At 45.0% G+C, this 10235-nt stretch overlaps 1 protein-coding gene across 3 annotated transcripts in view; it reads left to right on the top strand.

Moving 5' to 3' along the window:
• The window catches only part of tbxas1 (thromboxane A synthase 1 (platelet)), a 64003-nt gene that overhangs the window by 12916 nt on the left and 40852 nt on the right, over positions 1 to 10235 (top strand). The gene's annotated exons all lie outside the window — the stretch shown is intronic.

Below are 10235 nucleotides of genomic sequence, written 5' to 3' on the forward strand. Positions count from 1 at the left end.
ATGGTGATCAGCCTGTGCTGGAATGAAGCTCATGCAAAGGGGGAATTCTGCTCTCCTATCTCCCTGTGAAGCTTACCAAGATCCCTTCTCTCTGTCTCTCTGTGAAGCTTCTGGAGAACACTTCCCTCCTTAATGTCCACGAGAACCCTTGCCCCCTATCTGAGGAACGCTTCCCATCCTCTATGTCTGTGAGGATCCCTAAACACTTGCCTGCTATCTGAAGAACGCCGCCCTTTGTATATGTGTGTGAAGCTCCTGGAGAACAGTGCCTGCCTGAAGAAACCTTGCCCCTAATCTGAAGAACACTTCCCTCCTATATGTCCAAGAAAACCCTTGTCTCTAATTTAAAGAACACTTCCCTCCTATATGTCTGTGAAGCTCCCTGAGGCACAGCAAGTGATCAGACCCGCCATCCTTCTTTCCTGTTGATAGCAGCTTCTTATGCATATGTACAACAGTATGCCATGTCTGAGCTGTTTGGACAACATGGCTTCACTTGTAGCAACATGGCAACATGGCTTCAATATTAACCGTTTCATGCAAGGCAGAATAACATAATGTGTAAGTAGTTCATTGCGGTAACTTTATGTTATTCTGCCTTGCACGAAATTGTAAATATTGTTTGAACATGATATTAAACTTAAGGCAACTGTTTATTCAGCTGTTCGTCTTCATAAAAAAAAGCCTGTTCCAAAATTCATGCATAGGCCTATTGAGCAGAATATCAGCGAATTAAGGCAAGGAGTGGTAAACAATAGGTTATAAACAGTATAGATTATGTAACAATTATAGAACTTTAAAAAACTGTCTTATACCAAACTAATTTCACTGCGGTCGCCAAATCATCACACCAAATTAGTGGGACATTAAATAACGGAAATAGTTGAGACGCACTGCCGGAAGAAGTGTAAATAAGTTGCAAGTTAGCATCAAGGCTTATTTTCTGCAATAATTTCTGCATTGTATGCAATATATTAAAACAAATATATAGTAAATTATTGTTGCGTTTGATTCACAAATCACGGAATTGGAGGGATCATCTAGAACTGAAACACAAGCGATTGAAGGAAGAGTACAATGTTACCACATTGGTAAGACAGGTTAGTGGTGGAAAGAAGTGGTATATGGAATGATATGGTATGTGGAATTAAATGTATTACTAGTAGGGGATCCCATCCACCATATTATAAATATATGACTCTGATTCCTGAAAATGAATGAGCAAAGGAAAAGAGAGAGTGTTGAATGTTTTTGCCTGACAACCACCTCCTGACACAAACACACACACACAAACACACACACACACACACACACAGCCTCAGCAGCATCACAGCTGCAGAGACAGAGAGACCTGGAATTTCTCAGTGACAGCTGGAAATAGCTCTGAGTTGTTGCTCACGCATGTGAGTGTTCTGCTGTTTGCTGTGTGTGTGTGTGTGTGTGTGTGTGTGTGTGTGTGTGTGTGTGTGTGTGTGTGTGTGTGTGTGTGTGTGTGTGTGTGTGTGTGTGTGTGTGTGTGTGTTTTATAGCCCTTAGGTTTTTAGTCAGGCATTTTGGAGCGTCCTCCAAAGCAGATAGAGACCCAGGTGAAGCACAGACACACACACAGGGGCACACTCATCAAAACATGCACGCACCTTTGTATGATGTGTTCTTGTTATTTCTATTTTAGAATAACCTTTGCCTCTACACTCAGATCCCCAAATCTCATACACACACACACACACACACACACACACACACACAGACACACAGACACACACACACACACACACACAGACACACACAGACCAATTCAGAGTTACAAAACTGGGAAAAGCTGAAACAAAACACTTAAGACTGAACAGTGCATCCACAAAGGAAGTGATCAGGTGTTCCTCATTATTTTTTTTACGTACTCGCACTCACACTCACACATACCCTCACACATACCCTCATGTGCACACACACACACTCACACTCACACTCACACACACACTAACATTCACACTAACACTCACACACACAGACACACGCATGCATCATTCTGATCCCCTCTAGGGTGTGTGTGGCAAGTTTAGGCAGCTTGTGTCTACTTTGCCATTCGCCTTTAAAATAGTTTCTCTATTCCCTCAGTGTGTCCTCCCAGAACACCAAGCCACACACACACACACACGTACACACACACACAGTCACACGTCATCAGTTCAGCCTCAGCAGTTCTGGTGAGTTTACTGGAGCATCACACACATCAGTGAGTGAAACAAGCCCTCCCTGGAATTCCAGCTCAAACTGCTCCACAACTCTGTGTGTGTGTGTGTGTGTGTGTGTGTGTGTGTGTGTGTGTGTGTGTGTGTGTGTGTGTGTCTCTGTGTGAGAAGTAGAGGGACAGGTAAATGTGTTTTCAGCACTTCAGCACTAAACTGAGATCTTTACTATGTGTGTGTGTGTGTGTGTGATTGTGTGTGTTTGTGTGTGTGTGTTTGTGCCTGACTGTGTATCCACAATGTGTGATGCAAATCTTTTAGTTCAGGATGGTGCTGGTTGTAGTTCCAGTTTGTCCCCCGGCGCTTTGTGTAGTCAGTGTGAGATGGGAGACAGGGTTAGGGGTCATGGCTAGAGGTGTCGCCCTCTCCTGTCAAAATTAGGTTTTTGAGTTCTGCACTGCATTCCCAAACAAAATAATGGTCCCTCAGACTAAGATAAGGTTTACGTGTGTGTGTTTGTGTGTGTGTGTGTGTGTGTGTGTGTGTGTCTCTGTGTGTGTGAGTGTGTGTGTGTGTGTGTGTTGTTTTTGCTGCAGCCTCATGGCTGATTATCAATGAAGGCCTCTGCTAAATCCAATAAGTGTTTGTAGCTAGGTCTCTAATACATCGTGACACCCCCCCCACTCACACACACACACACACACACACACACACACACAAACAGGGATAGTTATACAAACAAACCCTCACAGCCACATTGACAGTTACAGATGCACCCTCCGCCTCTTACAAGCAGACACACACACAGACCCATACACACACAGACGCACACACACATATATAAATTTACAAACACACACATAAAAGATTAACAAAGTGAATGTTATCAATATTCATCAGTATTCCCTTTAGTGTCTTTATGTGTACATGCCAAGAATAGTGTGCATTTCTGCAAATGTTGAATAGATCCAGAGCTTTGCAATGTTGTGTAAATGTGTGTGTGTGTGTGCGTGTGTGTGTTTTGTATCCAAATCAAAGCATTTAAGTGTGTGTGTGTGTGCGTCTTTGTGTGTGTGTGTGTTTGCCTGGGTGGGTGGGTGGGCAAGAGACAATCCTTTGTCCTGGATACTTGTCCTGCTTTGCACAGATCAATGCTGCTGTATCGACGCGCTGCCGTTATGAGGCCGTTAACAATGAGGAGGTGATAAAATATGACACGGCTGATCTAGAGGGACTCTGCAGCCTCTCATACCAATTACTGCAGTCAGCCAGCCTGGCACCCTTTTAGCATGGCTGCCTCCACAGCATAGGCTAATGCCGTGTGAGTGTGTGTGTGTGTGTGTGTGTGTGTGTGTGTGTGTGTGTGTGTGTGTCTGTACCCTTCAATCTCAACGGTAGCCACCATGCTGCAATCCGCAATGTGGGTTTGTGTGTCTGTTGTAAGTGGCTGTGTCTGTGTGTGAAAGGGAGAGAGTGAGTGTATTGTCAGTGGTTAAGAGTGTTTTTGTATGTGTGTGTCTGTGTGTTTGTTTGCCTATTCTCACTGGCTGTTTGTACCTGTGTATGAATTTGTCTGTGTCTGTGTTTATAATTGTGTGTGTGTGTGTGTGTCTGTGTCTGTGTCTGTGTCTGTGTGTGTGTGTGTGTGTGTGTGTGTGTGTGTGTGTGTGTGTGTGTGTGTGTGTGTGTGTGTGTGTGTGTCTGTGTGTGTGTCTGCTCAGTCAGTGGCTCCTTCAGCATCCTGCTCCCCTCATCTGCATCATTCATGAGTGAGAGAGCTGCATCAAAGCCGCGGGAGCCGGAAGAGTGATGGCACATTAGAATTCCTCCCCTGGGGAAATGAGGACACTCAGAGACGTGGTTCCTTTACATAATCAACGACTCACAGCCACACTCTACAACATTGCCGCTCTCTTCTAAACAATGAAAATAAACTGAACAGCAAATTTCTCTCACGTCCAATATGAGGACAGCACTGGGGTGTTCCTCTGTTCTCAGACCCTCGGAAATGTTCTGCGGTTCCCCCCAATATCAACAGTGCTTAAGAATCAAATGAATGGTCCACTATAGAACCCCTTTGGAACCTGTTTTGGCTATCAGCGTACGGAAGCAGTTTCCTCCCGTAAACAACCCCTTTCTTTCAGCAAAGGGTTGTGCCAGACTGGGTCAGGAACCAAGCCATGGTTTATACACACTGCTGCTATGTGAACCAAGTAAAGAGGGGAGAAATGACAGAGAAGAAAGAAGAGAGAAATGATAAGGGAAAGAAATGGCATAAAGACTTTTCGGTTGGGAAATAAACGGGATCTGATATAGTTAGGTGTGTGTGTGTATGTTTAAGAGAGGGTGGCTAGAGGTTTCAGTGTGTCCTGTTGTGTGGTGGGTAGGTGTTTGCTCAGGATGTTCAGGATGAAACCTCTCACATGGATACTGCTCTTTCCGCTAAGCAGACTCGCTGGAACACACAGCGACTGTCTGCAAGTGGATGTATGTGTGTCTCTGTGTGTGTTTGCGTTTGTCTGGTACTGTGTTTTTTTATGTGCACGCGCGCGTGTGTGTGTGTGTGTGTGTGTGTGTGTGTGTGTGTGTGTGTGTGTGTGTGTGTGTGTGTGTGTGTGTGTGTGTGTGTGTGTGTGTGTGTGTGTGTGTGTGTGTGTGTGTGTGTGTGTGTGTGTGTGTGTGTGTGTGTGTGTGTGTGTGTGTGTGTGTGTGTGTGTGTGTGTGTGTGTGTGTGTGTGCGTGCGTCATTACCTCCTCTGACCGCTCTGTTTCTTCTCCAGGTTAACCCACTGTGACATGTGGAGGAGGGTAGGAGAGAAAGGGGAAGGGGGGAGTGGGGAGAAAGAAAACAAAGAGAGAGAGATGAGAGGCAGAGGGAGGTGAAGAGCTCAGGTCTGATGATTAATCCATTCACAATATCTGGTAGTGCCGTCAGAACAGTAAATCCCTCTAAGTTGTTTTTTTCTTACACACACAGAGACACACATACACACCCACCTGTTATGCAGGCCACTTTTCTTTCTATTATTTCCCCTTTTCTTCTTTTTTTCTTCTTTTCTTTCTTTCCACCATGTATCAAGAGCCCCGAACTGACCTTTACCCTGGGCAGCAGCGTGACTCACTCACAGATTCATAGCCATCCTCACTCTCTATTTGGTGTCTATTTCTCTGCTTTATTAATACTTAAGAAGAAAGGCAATAAACAAGATCAACAATATAACTGAATAATAGAAAGTAACCGAAGGTGAAGAATATAAATGAAAAATTATAATAACAGAATTAAATAAATAAATAACAATACAGAAACAAAAATAGATACAATATTAATCAATAGCCTTTGTGTGCCCCCACTAATGACCAGTATCCAACCTCTTCCTCGGTCCCAGCCACCCCCCCTTATATTCCTTTCCTCTTATCCTTCCTTTCTCTTTCCTCCACACCATTTGCTCTGTTTTTCTGTGTGTGCGTGTGTGCACTTCCGTTTCTCTGTGCGTGTGTGTGTGTGTTTGCACTGTTGTTTATGTGTGTGTGTGTGTGTGTGTGTGTGTGTGTGTGTGTGTGTGTGTGTGTGTGTGTGTGTGTGTGTGTGTGTGTGTGTGTGTGTGTGTTTTTGTATGTGCCCTTTAGTGTCTCACTGTGTGTGTTCATCTACAGCTGGTATATCTGACAGTGGGATGAAGGGTTACGGTAACCCTGCTGGACTGACCCATGTGCTCATGTTTGCATTAGCCTCTTGAGAGTGTGACAGAGAGTGAGTCAGCTCTTGATCGTCATTCTGCCCCGAATGCAGGACTGAATGATTCTGCTATGACGTGTGTGTGTGTATGTGTGTGTGTGTGTGTGTGTGTGTGTGTTTGTGTGTGAGAGAGAGAGTTGATGCATGGTGTGCTTATCCTAGTATGACCAGTACCCCTCCCCTGCTGAAAGTCACAAGAACCGTCTGACGTACTTTCACTCAAAGACCAACAGACACACACACACACACACACACACACACACACACACACACACACACACACACACACACACACATTGATGGTAAGGCTGTGTGTGACTGATTTACTGAGCCTGCATCTGTTCTGAAAGACAGCCTGTTCTCAGCCCTTCGGACTTCTTTACTGAGACACACACACACACACACACACACACACACACACACACACGACCACAAACATTTCCAACACATACACTATACACATGCCCACACAGTATAACAGAAGACACACACACACGCACACGCACACAGTCGATCCCTCACAGCTGTAACGCATTCTACCATTCACATTTCCTGCACCTGTGCTTGCGCTGTGTCTAATAACCGTGGTGGTGTTGTGACAGACAGTCTCCCCATACAGCAACCGTGCCCAGAACCGGACCTGGCTCTTATCCGGCGCGCATCTGGGCAACACCAGCACCTCACTAATATCCAAATCGATCAATATTTACTTACAGAGTCTATGAATGTGGAACATCTAGGCTATTTCAGTGAAGGTCACTATACTTTTATAATTACACAGCTTAATCAGCATCCGCATCGGGGTTCTGTTCGTCCTGTCGGGATTTATTTTCCGATACTGACCGAGGACTATGCATGATCCCTGACTTATTGCTGTTATTGCTGTACGCTTTTATTACTTCACATCCTTTTTCATTACCTCACTCCCTTTGTGTCGCGACGTTCTTGTTGCTGTGAATTCTGGCGTTCTGGCATCAACCGCACAATCAGAGTCTGGCCATGTCTGCGCCAAAGGGGAGACCCTGTGCAAGTGCTCATGAGGTTAATAGGATCCGCCTCGCAGACCTGTTGATTTGTGGGACTACAATTCACGAGAAGACACCCCTAAGGATGAGCCTGCAAGTGCATGGAAGTCTGGAGATATTCATTTGGCCTCAAGAGAGCTTTTGATGGAGACACACAGATGGAGAGTGGGTGCCAGAGAATGAATGAGTGAGACAGAGAGACAGAGAGAGAGAGAGAGGGCGCAAGAGAGAGCGAGAGAGAATGAGAGAGACAGAGAGACAGAGAGAGAGAGAGAGGGCGCAAGAGAGAGCGAGAGAGAATGAGAGAGAGAGAGACAGAGAGAGAGAGAGAGGGCGCAAGAGAGAGCGAGAGAGAATGAGAGAGAGAGAGAGAGAAAGAGAGAGAGAGAGAGATGAAGTTTGGAGGCAGAGAGAAATAGCTTCTGCTTTTTTTAGGCTATTATGATCATTACTATTATCTCTCTAATGAATATGTTGTGGTTTTGGATTATTACTTCTTCCTTGTACCATGTCACTTTATTTCCCTAGTGGCTTTCTAATAAACATTTAATTACAACAAAATGCATTTACAATATTATGCTACAGTCATGGCAATAAGGCCTATTCAATTCAGCTGATCTGAAGTGAAATGAAATGTACTGAGTTAAGAGGGAGATGGAGAGAGTGAGAGACTCAAAGTGTTAGACAAACTCAAAGAGTGCTAGAGGGAGAGAGATGCATCTCTTTTGCACTGATGAAGTTACCAGGCACTCCAGCAACGGTGGCGACAATCACACCATTACACACACACACATAAGGACACCGTTCTCACATCACACACACACACACACACACACACACACACACTGGAACTCTGTGACTCCCTTGTGTAAGGCCATTGGACCTCTGCCTGAGCACCTTGGTGACACATGACATCATGCTCTTAAAGAACTCTCGTGTGTGGGTTGCCATGACGTCACCTTTCACAGACAACACAAGCAGACACGTACGTCACTGCCTGAAGAGTGTTCCAGACCCCGGTCAGGGGTTCTGTCATAACTCCACCTCCCACAAGCCTCGAAGGAACCCAATGATGTCAACCCATACATAATTGAAGTCATAAACTATAGTTTCCCCCCAGTGGCTTTTTTAAAGGATTTATTTCCCCAGATTGTGAGGATGCTACAGAACGACACACCAAAAAGGCCATGGAGTCTGGAATGACCCATTCAGTGGAGCTGTGTGGCACTTAGCAAAAAATATTACAGCTAATCATGCGTATGAATGTCATTCTCTGATTAGAGCCAACAGGACAAGAAATCTTAAAAAAAATAACATTGAGCCAGCAAACTTTTAATTACTTTGATAATTAGCACTTAAATCGTACAATTGGCATCTACTTATTTCAGAAAAATCATTGAAAGGAATGAGGAATGAGAACACTGCTCCTTGAAGCTCATTACAGGCTGGGCATGGAGTGTAGCAGCTTTCAGCACGCACTCATTTGGGTGTATTTCTGAACCATTTTGATGTAGGAAGATCTCAGTCTCTGAGAGGTTTGACGTCAATCCAGAGATGGGGAGGGCAGTGTTGCCACTAAGACACCCCGCTGCTCTCCCTTTTTAATGCCTGAGGTTACTTGTTGTCATGACCCTGCCTGGCCTTGTGTGTGTGTGTGTGTGTGTGTGTGTGTGTGTGTGTGTGTGTGTGTGTGTGTGTGTGTGTGTGTGAGTGTGTGTGTGTGTGTGTGTGTGTGTGTGTGTGTGTGTGTGTGTGTGTGTGTGTGTGTGTGTGTGCTTATAACCTCTCTTCAGAAAAAGCTTTTTTTAATGAATAATATTCATAAATGCTGAAGTGCAGCCTGTCCAAGCGGCTCGATCAAGTGAGCACATCCCTGACTGCCAGTCGACATTTCTGGCCAGAATCTCGTCCATCACTGCAGCTCAGTTCATTCCCATTAATCCCCAGGGTCATCCCCTAGCACACGGCCTGCCTGCCTGCCTGCGCCTGCCTGCCTGCCTGTCTGGTGGTAATCACACCAGTGGGCTGAAATGAGTTTCTATTTCAGATGTATTTTAATAGTGTGGCTAACCCACAGCGCTAAAATCTGATCATTAATATGCTAATGAAGCTCTCTGCAGGGATGAACGCTTAGGTCGGACTGATAGCTGTATCAGAGTGTGTGTGTGTGTGTGTGTGTGCATGCATGGATGTGAATTCACATCTGTGTGTGTGTGCGTATGTGTGTTGGTGCGCTCTTGTTTTATGAGGAAATGCAGTGTTATACTAGTGTACTAGAGTGTTCCATCTAGGATGTGACATCTGTGATGGCCATTGTTCAGTGAACCTCTAATACAGCTCAGACCATACAAATACTGCTGCTCTGAATGGATGTTTTGGTACGGTGTTCTTCTCGCCACTATAAGTCTGTGCCACCACAGGCATAGAGGACACATCTCTTTAGAGCTGCTGGGATTGAAAGACGTCTGAGTGCTCTGGAAACCCTATCATGGGTCTGTTGTGAGTCTGTTGTGAAATGGCAAGAAATGATCCCTTGTAGGCCTGTCAGCTTAAATACACACAGGGGCACAAACACACACAAACACACATATCTACACACACACACATACACAAGCATGTCATTGTTGAGATTGGTACTGCAGGCTTAGTGACTCTAGACATAGTTGACTGGGCTTTGTGGGCTCTGTAAGTCTGATGTAATGGCAGACTTTTGAGAGTTACACACAGTCACACACTAGTTTTGAGAGTTTCCACAGCTATCCACAGTATACTGAGCTCCTGTTACAAACTCTTTGTTATTGTCAGGGAGTTTTGCAAGGCATACATGCATTACATCCCCAAATTATGTCCACACACACACACACACACACACACACAAATGGTGCCTCGAGACATACACACCTTAAGGCTACCTTCAATGACATCCCAAACCACACAAGTGAATGACATTCTACCACTTCCCAAGATATACCTCAAAGTCTGCTACAACAGTGATGGAGGGCCTGCTCTGTCAGCAGAAAGTTTGTGCGTGTGTGTGTGTGTATGTGTGTGTGTACATGTGAATAATGCATGGCCAATGAATCACCAGCTCAGGAAATAAAAAGCCTTCCTCTCAAGCCAGCACAACCTACTTGTGCCTGTGCGTGTGGTGCTAAGCAACTTTTCTTAAGCTCTGAACGCCTGCTGCGTTTCCAATTCATTTCCTTATCCATTTCTTTAATTTTCTCATTCTTTCTTTTTCATTACTTCCTCCCACTCGCTCTCTCCCTCTCCCCCCCCCCCTCTTTA

This window comes from Sprattus sprattus (genome assembly GCF_963457725.1).
Source record: "Sprattus sprattus genome assembly, chromosome: 7".
Taxonomy (NCBI): Eukaryota; Metazoa; Chordata; class Actinopteri; order Clupeiformes; family Clupeidae; genus Sprattus; species Sprattus sprattus.